General features: G+C 37.8%; 1 protein-coding gene across 1 annotated transcript in view; it reads left to right on the top strand.

The window, feature by feature from the left end:
• The first annotated feature begins 4,748 nt into the window (after positions 1-4,748).
• Positions 4,749-11,798, top strand: part of LOC107396829 (cortexin-2) — a 29,963-nt gene continuing 22,913 nt past the window's right edge. The window contains exon 1 of the mRNA XM_054734618.2: positions 4,749-5,114. The gene's annotated coding sequence lies outside the window, so the exon portion shown is untranslated. The remainder of the gene's footprint in view (positions 5,115-11,798) is intronic.

Genomic DNA, 11,798 nt, shown 5'->3' with positions numbered 1-11,798 from the left:
ACAGGTCTGTGAGAGCCAGAGATTTTCCTTGTTTGAAGTGACCAAATACTTATTTTCCACCCTGATTTACAAATAAATTCTTTAAAAATCCTGCCATGTGAATTAATGGATTTTTTTTTTCACATTCTGTCTCTCACAGTTGAAGTGTACCTATGATGAAAATTACTGACCTCTGTCATCATTTTAAGTGGGAGAACTTATACAATCGGTGGCTCATTAAATAGTTTTTTGCTCCACTGTATATGTACATATTTAGCTCTTTTAATTAATTTTATCATTTTATTTACATCTTAGTGTTTTTACATGATTATGTTTTCTTTTACTATCTTTATAATCACTTTTTATCAGTTATTTTTTATCCATGTTAGCTTTTGTTATTTTACAGTTATATATTTTAATCCTCCAGTGTTTCCTTTGCGGAGCCCTCTGCCTTGGGGCCGGTGGTCGGGTAGTGCCCGGGCAGTGGTGGGGGTTTCTGCCCTCCCCCACTGGGCGTCATGGGCCGGTGTCTTGGCTGCTGCCGTGGATCTGCTGCTGTCAGGGCAGATGGCTCCATTGATGATGTGTCGTTCATTACCTGACCCATCTGAACTCAGCCTATTGTTTCCTCTGTTGTTCACGTGTGTGTGTGTGTGTGTGTGTGTGTGTGTGTGTGTGTGTGTGTGTGTGTGTGTGTGTGTGTGTGTGTGTGTGTGTGTGTGTGTGTGTGTGTGTGTGCGTGTGCGTGTGTGAGCGTGCGTGCGTGCGTGCGTGTGTGTGTGTGTGCATGGACGAGTGTGCGGGTGATTGCATGTCCACTTTGGAAGTTGGGTGCGGGAGGGGAATCGTAATTGTCAATTGTTTTATACTTGGGGAGGGGGGCTGGGATGGGAATATGGGATCTATGGGGCCATTTTAATCTGTGAAGCACTTTGAGTTGCATTTTTTTGTATGAAAAGTGCTATATAAATAAAGTTGATTTGATTTGATGATTCTCCAAGGTAGCAACTTGACACTCCATCTGGATCTTGTCATGCAACAAATTTGCATTTTCAGTCAGGGCTTCGTTCAGCCCTTTTCGAGCTTCCATCAGCTCCTTGCTGTGCTGTTTGTCCTCAGAGTTGGAACCACAGGCTCCTCTGTTTTGCTGTTGGTCAGAAAGTGTGAGCACTGCACTTTGTGTTTCCACATGAGCACTAACTGCTTTGTCCCAGAGATGAGCTAGTAGAACAGCAAATCCCACCAGGTTCTCTGTGCGGGCAGCTGGCTTCACTTTCTCACCTTCTTTGGACAAATTTTCCAAGTGTGTCATCAAAATACTCATCAGGTCATTAACTGAACAATTCTGCAGGTTGCCATCAAAACTGTGAACAATCATGCTGGTAGAACCTACACATGCTGTTCCAGCGTCAATAACTTGTCTACCCACAAAGGGAAAACACAGTTGTTCTTCCTCATACATTGTTAAAATCAAAAGTGATTTTTTTTTCAAAAGAATTGTAATGTACAAAGGTGCCACGGGGTGGTGACAGACGTTGCATGGCTTGGGACCCACACAAGATGGCGGTGAGCCAAGATGGCTGAGGACCCACACGAGATGGCGGTGAGCCAAGATGGCTGCCCGTGTTTCATTTTCACACAAAAAGTGTTAAAAACGCCACTTAAATCTGCTCCACTGGAGTGGAGCTTTATCCCGTAGGAAAAAGTGGACTTTAGGACACAGAATCACTGTATCAGTCAGTTGACAAATTGTCCGAGTTCACGAGGCACGGCTGTCGAACCGAAACTAGTTAGCAGCTGAAAGCTGTGCTAAGCTAGCGGGCCTGGTAGTTAACCGGGACTTTATGGTCTAATTCTCGTAGAACTGACCCACCCGAATAACCGAACCTTCGCGAGGCGTTCGTGTTAATTTTTCAGACAAATAGCATGTACAGTTCTTGCTGCAGCTCGCTCTTCGTTTAACTTATAAAGACTGTCAGCACTTCGATGCTAACGTCACACTAATGGGATGGCCACCGGGGATCAAATGGTAACTGGGGGAAGCGAAGCTTCTGGGAGAAAATATCCAGTTACACAAGAATATACACAGTGTTCACGAATACACTCAGAAAAGACATAAAAGATAATAAATGCTTTGTATAAAATGACAGCAGGAACAAACCTGTGCTTTGGTTGTGGCTAGAGAAAATCCAATATGGCAGCTAGAGCTAGTCAGTGAGTCAGCTTTAGGTGAGAGATGAATCAGTGCCTCCTGTCGAAGGTGACTTGTGTCACCCACTTTTAGTGAGTTAAATGGAGGTCGACTGCACTCTAGTGGCTGATAATGATATTGCCTCTTTTCAACCAAAAACATCAAATTGTAAATAAATTTTGAGTGTTTTGATAGTTAAAATGACTCAAAGTCAACACGAAGTGTCAAAATGTACAAATAAACGGGCTGGTTCGCCAAATATGTTGTGGTTCAATAGTTACATCTTACGTAGGAAACCATCAAAGGTGAGATTCCATAGAAAATATGGAATCAATTTGATGTATCTTTGAATACTACCTTTAAACAGAAGATCGGAACTTTATATTGCAGGGATTAGGTAACACTTTGTATTAATCCAGAGTGACTTGTAAAACATTGTTAAACATTGTAAAACATTGTTAAACATTGTTATGCATTGTTATACATTGTAAAACATTGTTATATGTAAAACATTGTTAAGCATTGTTATACATTGTTATGCATTGTTAAGCATTGTTATACATTGTAAAACATTGTTAAACATTGTAAAACATTGTTATACGTAAAACATTGTTAAGCATTGTTATGCATTGTTATACATTGTTATATATTGTTAAACATTGTAAAACCTTGTAAAACATTGTTAAACATTGTTATACATTGTTAAACGTTGTTAAACATTGTTATACACTGTAAAACATTGTTAAATATTGTTATACATTGTAAAACCTTGTAAAACATTGTTAAAAATTGTTATACATTGTTAAGCATTGTTATGCATTGTTATGCATGGTTATACGTTGTAAAACATTGTTATACGTAAAACATTGTTAAGCTTTGTTATACATTGTTAAACATTGTTATACATTGTTATACAATGTAAAACATTGTTAAACATTGTTAAGCATTGTTATACATTGTTATACGTTGTAAAACATTGTTATACATAAAACATTGTTAAGCTTTGTTATACATTGTTAAACATTGTCATACATTGTTATACAATGTAAAACATTGTTAAACATTGTTAAGCATTGTTATACATTGTTATACGTTGTAAAACATTGTTATACATAAAACATTGTTAAGCTTTGTTATACATTGTTAAACATTGTTATACATTGCTATACATTGTTGTTTATTGTTAAACATTGTCAAACCTCTTAAAACATTGTTATACATTGCTATACATTGTTGTTTATTGTTAAACATTGTCAAACCTCTTAAAACATTGTTATACATTGCTATACATTGTTGTATATTGTTAAACATTGTAAAACCTTGTAAAACATTGTTATACATTGTTAAGCATTGTTATACATTGTTAAGCATTGATATACATTGTTATACGTTGTGAAACATTGTTATACATAAAACATTGTTAAGCTTTGTTATACATTGTTAAACATTGCTATACATTGCTATACATTGTTGTATATTGTTAAACATTGTAAAACCTTGTAAAACATTGTTATACATTGCTATACATTGTTGTATATTGTTAAACATTTTAAAACCTTGTAAAACATTGTTATACATTGTTAAGTATTGTTATACATTGTAAAACATTGTTATACATAAAACATTGTTAAGCATTGTTATACATTGTTAAACATTGTAAAACATTATGAAACATTGTTATACGTAAAATATTGTTAAGCATTGTTATACATTGTTATACATTGTTATATATTGTTAAACATTGTAAAACATTGTTAAACATTGTTCCACAGTGTTAAATACTGTTATTCATTTTATACATTGTTAAACATTTTTATACATTGTTAAACATTTTTATACATTGTTATACATTGTTAGCTTTTGGTTTCATTTGCTGATTAGAGTGTGACACTTTTGCCTAGAATATGAACCTTTTCTGTCATGAAATGGTGATGGCTACAATAGGACCCAAACGCGTGAGCAAGAACAGGAGGTAGACTGGCAGGCTATAGAAACTCTTTAATACAAATAATGGAAGATATGGTACTACAGCGGGACGACAAGGATCTGACAATGAGGAGCACAAACAGAGGGTCTAAAACCATTAGGGTAATCAGGAATCAGGTGGGTAGGATAACAAGGGACAGGTGAGTCAAACGAACACTTACCGAGGGGAGACAGAGGGAGAAGGAGCAGATCCTAAAATCCATAAAATAAAGCAAAGCAGACCTTGAGCTAAAAATAGGGGGCTCGCGGCTATTAGTATAGTGATAAAATCAAAAATCAAGATCTTTGCAACGTATGAGCTTTCAATAATTAAAAAGATAATGTAAAATTTTCCCAAACACATTTTTTCAGCATTTTATAAAGAAAATTCTCAAAAAATGTCTTAAACTCTCATAAATATAAATAAATAAAATAAACTTTAATTGAATTTATAAAGTTATAATTGAATGCTTTCCTTTATTTCTAATACCTGCTTCATTCTCCCATATCCTCTATCCCTCCAAAGGCCTCCCCACATCTCCATCATCACCCCATCTCCCAATGAGCTCAGGTCCATCGCTATAGCAACTGGTTGCCACGGGCGACGAGACACAGCCGGTGCCAGTGAGCATCCTCCTCTCAGTTGTTGTTGAAGGCATGCGGAGAAGAGAGAAAGGCGAGGCGTGAGCAGAGCGGCGGAGAGAGGAAGAAGCTTTTTCTCTTGTCAAAGTAAAACCAACAAAAAAAAATATTAAAAAAGAGAAAAACCATCAAGGAAGTCTGCCGGATTCCTTCGAATCTGCCTCTGACTGTGGAGATGCAGCAAGAAAGATGGTGACAACTTGTTCTCCAAGGAAAGTGTTGCTTCAGCACTCCGCGTTGTTGGAGTCCAGGTGGTGACCCCGACGCCAGAGCCACCACCGAGACCACGGAAGACCGGGACCAGCTCTGCTGCCGACGCCACTGCTGCCTCTGCAGGGTGAGTCCCAACTTACCAGAATTTCTGTTTGGGGTTTGTATCCTTGCCAGATGTCTGCCTGCCAGGTGACTTGTGGGTCCAGAATGTAAAGGTCTGGGTGGTGTGGTGAGGTGAGGTGAGAGCTATTATGCATGTGTGCCATGTGTTTGTGATGGCACCTACAGCTGGTGAATACCCAAAAACAATGGCTCTGCCAGGGCCAAAAGCTGCCTTTTTGGACATTTTATCAAATCATCATCAACGTTTTTAGGAATATTTTAGTATCAGGGGAAGCTGTTTGTGTGCAACGCCTGAAGGCAGCATGTCGGCTTTTTAATCAGTGACATTTGATATGATTCAAATTAAACATGTAGCATATAATAATAAGTGTTTGATTATTAAAGACTAATTCAATTACTAATGGAGTATCTGTCGACAAACCTTTTCTTTAGTTCTTTCTCATCAGATTTTCATAATTATAACTGTAATAAAATTAGATAGCAACATGTTGCCACAGACAGATGCTTAACCAACACGTCGATAGAAATGAAAAACTGAAAGGTGTCTGAAGAGCTGCACCCAGTCAGCTCAGTGAAGCGCCGTAGTGCCAGCTACAGGTTGGGATCTGAGCTTCGTCAGACATGTTTTCAGTCCGTTTATGTTTACGGCTGAATTATTTTTATTATAACGATCAGAATTATCTTATTACTACACACTTATTTAAGTACAATCATAATCCACTTTCTTCAATCCATTTTCAAATTATAAATTTACTTGTAGTTTCATTACAAATCCTTCCGATCCTTTATTTTTAGTTTGACAAAAACATATATATATATATATATATATATATATATATATATATATATATATATATATATATATATATATATATATATATATATAGATGTAGTCATGGAATTTTACACTGAATAATACATATATTAGTTACTTTGCATCACTCTACAGAAATTATTTACTCCTTTTGTATCTTGAAGGAGATTGCCAGTGTTGCTTACTATAATAACAATGACAACAACAACAACAACAATAATAATAATAATAATAATAATAATAATAATAATTGTGTTCATTTGATTAAGATGGAAAATGAGCCTCACCACTTCAGGAACACAGCTAATCCTCAATCATGTTTCCAGGGCTTTAAGGCCCAGTTTCTGGGTTGGATAGGTGAGGTCTGTTCTCTGGTTCTGTGTTTTCTCTGCGTTTGTGTTTGTTTGACTAAAACAAAAAGAACTGAGTAATAATTTATAAATAGTTGAATTCAGATTATACTTCTGGGTTGACAAGAATAATTTGTTACAAAATGACAGCAAACGCTCAAAGATGCGTTCAAGAGGATGGAACAAAAAACGACGACTTATTCTAATGAGTTGGTTACAGGTGTTTACTGCTTGCTAACTTGTCATTTATATAATCTGACAAACTGCATAGAATTAAATATGTTGGTCTTTCTGTAGTGGCTGGGGAACTGTTTGTTGTGAAAATCATCATCACTTTAGTAATAATCATTACAGATCCTTTTTTTTTAATATTGAATAATACGACTTAGAACAGCTTTCCCTTGAATGCAACATGAAAAGATGTGAATCAGACAAAGAGTGCCTTGGCCTCCCGTAATGGGTGAGGAAGGTGCTATCTAAATAAAGCCTTGATTGATTGATTGATTGATTGATTGATTGATTGATTGATTGATTGATTGATTGATTGATTGATTGATTGATTGATTGATTGATTGAGATCATAACAGCCATGAAATCTCAACAGACCAATGAATGAAATATTTTCTGCTGTCTTTTGGGAAACTCAAGAGTTGGTGGGAAGGTGTTCGGTCCAGAACATGGGCAAGAAACTGAACCCTAAATGGACCTGAACGTAGTGACTAGTACCATTAAAGCGGTTTAAAGGGGCAGTAGATTGAAAAACCACATTTATCTTGTTGCTGAATAAAGACGGTTAGGATACCAAAAACTCAGAGCTGTGTCTGACCTGCATCAACGTAAACGAGTCATCTGGAAAAGACAAGGAAAAAACGGTTCTAGGAAAGCTTCATGATAACATGTTCAAACCAATTTCAGTGTCTAGAAGATATAAACTGGTCGCAGCAACGCTAACTGCACAACAACTCTAGACCGAGCTACTGATAACGCTAGCCTGAGCTACTGCTAACGCTAGGCCAAACTAAACACTGGGCTGAACTGCTGCTAACATCTTTGTGGACACAAGGAAAACAAATATTCTTGAAGCACTAACTTTCCAGAATGTAACCTACTGGGACTCCACTTTACTGTTTGTCAGGAACCAAACGCTCCACAATCCAGAAGACAGTCTTTCAGCAGAACGCTAGCTTCCATGACAAAATCTATGTTTCACAGCCGACAGCACAGCCCCTCTTTCAGAAAATCGCTTCCTCGTTCAGCGGAACATGCGAATCAGAAAACCGAATCTAGCCTTAAATAAACTGACATTAGATGATAAAAATGCATTTAACGTGTTAGCCTGGTTGAAGTCAAAACGGTTCTAGATAATGTGGCAGGAGCCATATTTCCTCTGCATGTCAACAACTTAGTCGATCTGTGATTGGAAGTGACGAGACCGCGGATGTGCCCTTCTGGTATTATCCATGCTGCAATATAATACACCCAGGACAGTTTCATATGCTTTACAGAGGCTCAATGTTTCCAAGTGTTAATAAACAGTATTTTAGTACACCTGTAAATGAAGTGATGGAAATTCCAGGTCTTTTAAACGGATACTAAGCAGCTTTGGCTTGCTTTTAGTGCCTCCTTCTGTCCGTTAGTAAAAACAAAAGTGAAACTCTCCTCCTCACTGTGTTCATTTGTTCAACACCTTAATCCAACTGCTGGAATGTCTCCTCAGCTTTCATCTGTGTCTACAGGAACAAATCATCACTAAATAAAACAAATCAGCTGTGTTCACCATACAAAACATGCAGGAAACGTGCTGGAAGCTGACTCCAGCTCCAGGCATGTCAACTCCACTTTACTATTGACTAACAGGGACCAGACCGCCACTCTGAAGTTGCAAGGGCGGCATTCTAGCCAAAGAGGGTGGTTGGGTCTGAGTGACATTTCATTAACACTGTAAAAGGTCGTTTTAGCACATACTGGCTCAAGAAAATTATTTACAAACATGAAAAAGTAGGAAAGTTTTTGTTTAAGAGATCCGGTTCTTTTGATTCAGATTGCTAAAAATTGCTTGAGGTTTTAGATCTTTGCACTTTTATTTTATTTATTTATTTATTTATTTATTTTTGCTTAACTTAATTTATTAACTAAAATAATCAACTATTTCATGTAAAAACACACCCATGTACAAAATACCTACATTAGATCAACTGTTTGTGTTTAAAAGACACCTGATGCTCAACATGGAACAGATACGTAGTGACGAATAAATGAATAGCACAAAAAAGAATGAAGAATTTAATTTAAAAACTCCGCTTTACGCTCCTCCAGTCAATCACTTCAAAGAGTTATTCTAGCTCAAGGAAGCGCTCTGTCCACAACTGGCACATCAATGTTGGCGTTGATTAGAGAACCACTTATAATAAAAATAGGAATCTCGGTTGACTTCGAAGTGGCCTTTAACAACAGTCATTAGCTGTTTCCTTTGTGCAGGATTAAAACTGCTTTAACTTTTTTTATCCATCGGATTCTTGATGTTGCACCACAAAGTACCGGCTTTGTGCAGCAATCTTAAACTTTCAGCTAGGATTTAGAAGTGTGCTTATTTATTTGGCTGTAACAGGTTTTCTTTAGGATCTTTGAAACCTGCAGTCTGAAGGATTAATGTAACGACAGCTGGAGGTGTTAGTACATTTGAATATTACATCGTGTATATGTGTGCGTGTGTTTTTGGGATTTCTCTTTTTTGTAGTCTTGAAGCAGATCAAATTTTCTGTCTGTCATAAATTAGCGTCAAAGCTGAAAACCGATTTGTTGCGTTACTGTTGATTGAATACATAGAAAACAGGAATAAATTAAAGGAATATAATTGCATGGGCAAAACTGATTTATAGCAGGTTATTCGTTTCCTTCTAACTCACGATGAATCAACATCTTAAATCCTCCTTTTCCCCATCTGTTTCTGAATGTTCCTAAATCCCAAAGCAGAGACTGTAGGAATGATAAACATTGCAAATTATCTCTGGCTGTCAGGAGTGTTTGTGATGTTTTAGATGCTTTTTATATCATTAAAACTGCAACATTGAAGAGACTTATCATGCCACGGAAGGTGAAAGTGTTAAAAGCACAAGTGACATACGTGCAGAAACTGTCTTACGGTAGATTGCATCCGGTCAACACCAGCCTGAGACGGGAAAAAAAACAAAAACAGCAAGCTGTCAGAACATTTATAGCAGCTCTAGCCTCTTTTAACTTAACATATATTTAGATTTTCCAACGCACTGATCTGTGTGTTTGTGCTGTCTAAGTTTGCAGACTCACTGAGGAGGAGGAGCTAGACGGGCAGGAATCAAGAGGAAGACAGAAATAGAATCACAGAGCTGGAGAACCAAAAATATCTATTCAAAATGGCAGAAAGTAAGCACAAGCGTGAAAGAACAAAGACAAAAATAAAAGTGTGCTAATAATTGCAGCAGTGAGCCAATATATTACCCAGACTAGGTGTTTGTGTTTCTGTAGTCGTCACTTAGATGTAATCAAGACTAAACCCACTGACTCCAAGACTGCGGAGTTGTTTTCTCCTCATGCATTTTGTCAAATAACACTGTGGTCCATAATGGGAGTCTGCAGGAGACTAAATAAACATTTGCATGCATTAATGGCACAATTAATTTTTTATGTGTTTAAGCAGGATTGCATTAACACATTATCACATTCACTTGTCAGCCCTGCTCAAACAGAGAGGCACAGAGGAAAAGAGAGACCACCCAAACGCAAAATAAACTGAGATGTTCTAAAACACATGCAATGCAAAATGCATGCAACACATGCTAAATGATGAATCAAGACCAGACAAGATAAACAATTAATTTGGAAGAGAGAATTCTGCAAAAGGGCAGAAATTAAAACTACAAGGACCTCCAAAATTATCTCAGATCAGAGACGCTAAACGACTGCAAAGAGACACAAATAGATCAGAGCTTGAAATATCTATTAAGGCACTCAAAATATCTACAGAGAGCCTTCAGTTACAGATAAAACCAACCATAAAGAGATGCAAATAAGCTGAGGAGGCAGAAAGTGATGGAATATGATGAAGTGGGATGCAGGAGGTGACGAGATGTTGGAGCTCTGAAACAACACGCTGACAATCGACCGTCTGGAATGTCTGGGGAGTCGGATAACGTCCGTCTCCTTTCCTTTTCTGTGTGAAATGCACCGTTGGTCCCATCAGACCAGCTGATGCTTTTTAGGTTGAGCAAGTTCAACGTGTTGAATCGGCTTCAGGGCGGTCGCTGAAGGAGATCTATGGTTTGGTTTAGTGAACAAACACTTTATCACATCAGGAGAAGCCTAGCTGTTACATATTTGGTGAATGAAATGGAAATTTATGGTAATCAGTGAGAAAGGGGAAGGTTTGTACAAGATTTTCCTTCCTACTGTTCACTTTTCAGTCGTGTACGGCATGTAAAGTAAAAGCCTGTTATGATTTAATGTTGCTGTTTGTATTTGTTACATCGAGTGAATAAACTAAAAGCAAAGAAAACAACATTCGTGTGAGAGCTTGGTCTTGTGAAGTTTCCCCATTTCATCGCATGAGTTGTAAGGCATTGCGTTTTTGTCCTAGAAGACAGTGAGACAAATCTTGTCCTTGAAGTGTCTCTGAGTTGTTGCACGCTCTGGGAACCCCTCAAGTGCTTTGAAATGACTTGTTTCTGTGAGTCACAAGTCAGTGAAATGTATGCCAACTTTAGGAGGAGTTGGCACCTAAATGACAAATAAAATGAGAGTAAATGGAGGAAAGCTTGAGGCTTAAAGTGAGGGTGAGTATTTTCCTTAGCGATAGCACATCTGACTCCCTTTTATCACTGGCAACAAGTCAAGAAGTAAATGTGTAAAACAACAATGTTATGAATGGTGAAAGTTTTGTTACCGTTTGTTACAAATCAGTAAATGCATTTTGTCCCCACAGGCTTCCGTAGTAGAGCCCTGCACTGAAGCCCTAGGCCCTCGGGTCGGCCCGGCCCGACAGCCCGAGGGCCGGGCTTCGGGCCAACGACTGTGTAATTACCTCGGACACGGGCCGGGCCGGGCGCTTTTATTTTTAATTGAATTCATAACAACAACAAAAAATGAAACACTTGAACGAAGCAGCACCTGCCTGCTTCTCACGCACCGGCACCGTTAACTCAGTTAAGGTTTGTGTGGTTTATAAATGCGCCTATATAAACGAATTCTCAAACTGCTGATTGAAACATGTGCCCCTATTCTCATATGCCATTTTATGTCCACTTTGATGTCAGGAACCATTCGTTTATTCTCATGAAAACGGCAGCGTTCTGTTTTTCTGTGAATAAATTCGCTCTGGAGTTAAAAAAAATACAGCATTCATTGCTGGGTTTTTTTTCTAACTGGAGAGCGCAATTTCAGAGCGGCAGATTCAATTTACAAACGCTAATTGGGGGCGTTTATTTAATCTGCCGTTCTGAAAATGCGCGCTGCAGTTAGAAAAATACAGCATTCATTGCTGTTTTCA

Source organism: Nothobranchius furzeri, chromosome 19, assembly GCF_043380555.1.
Source record: "Nothobranchius furzeri strain GRZ-AD chromosome 19, NfurGRZ-RIMD1, whole genome shotgun sequence".
Lineage (NCBI taxonomy): Eukaryota > Metazoa > Chordata > Actinopteri > Cyprinodontiformes > Nothobranchiidae > Nothobranchius > Nothobranchius furzeri.
This window is presented reverse-complemented; position numbering and strand designations above follow the sequence as displayed.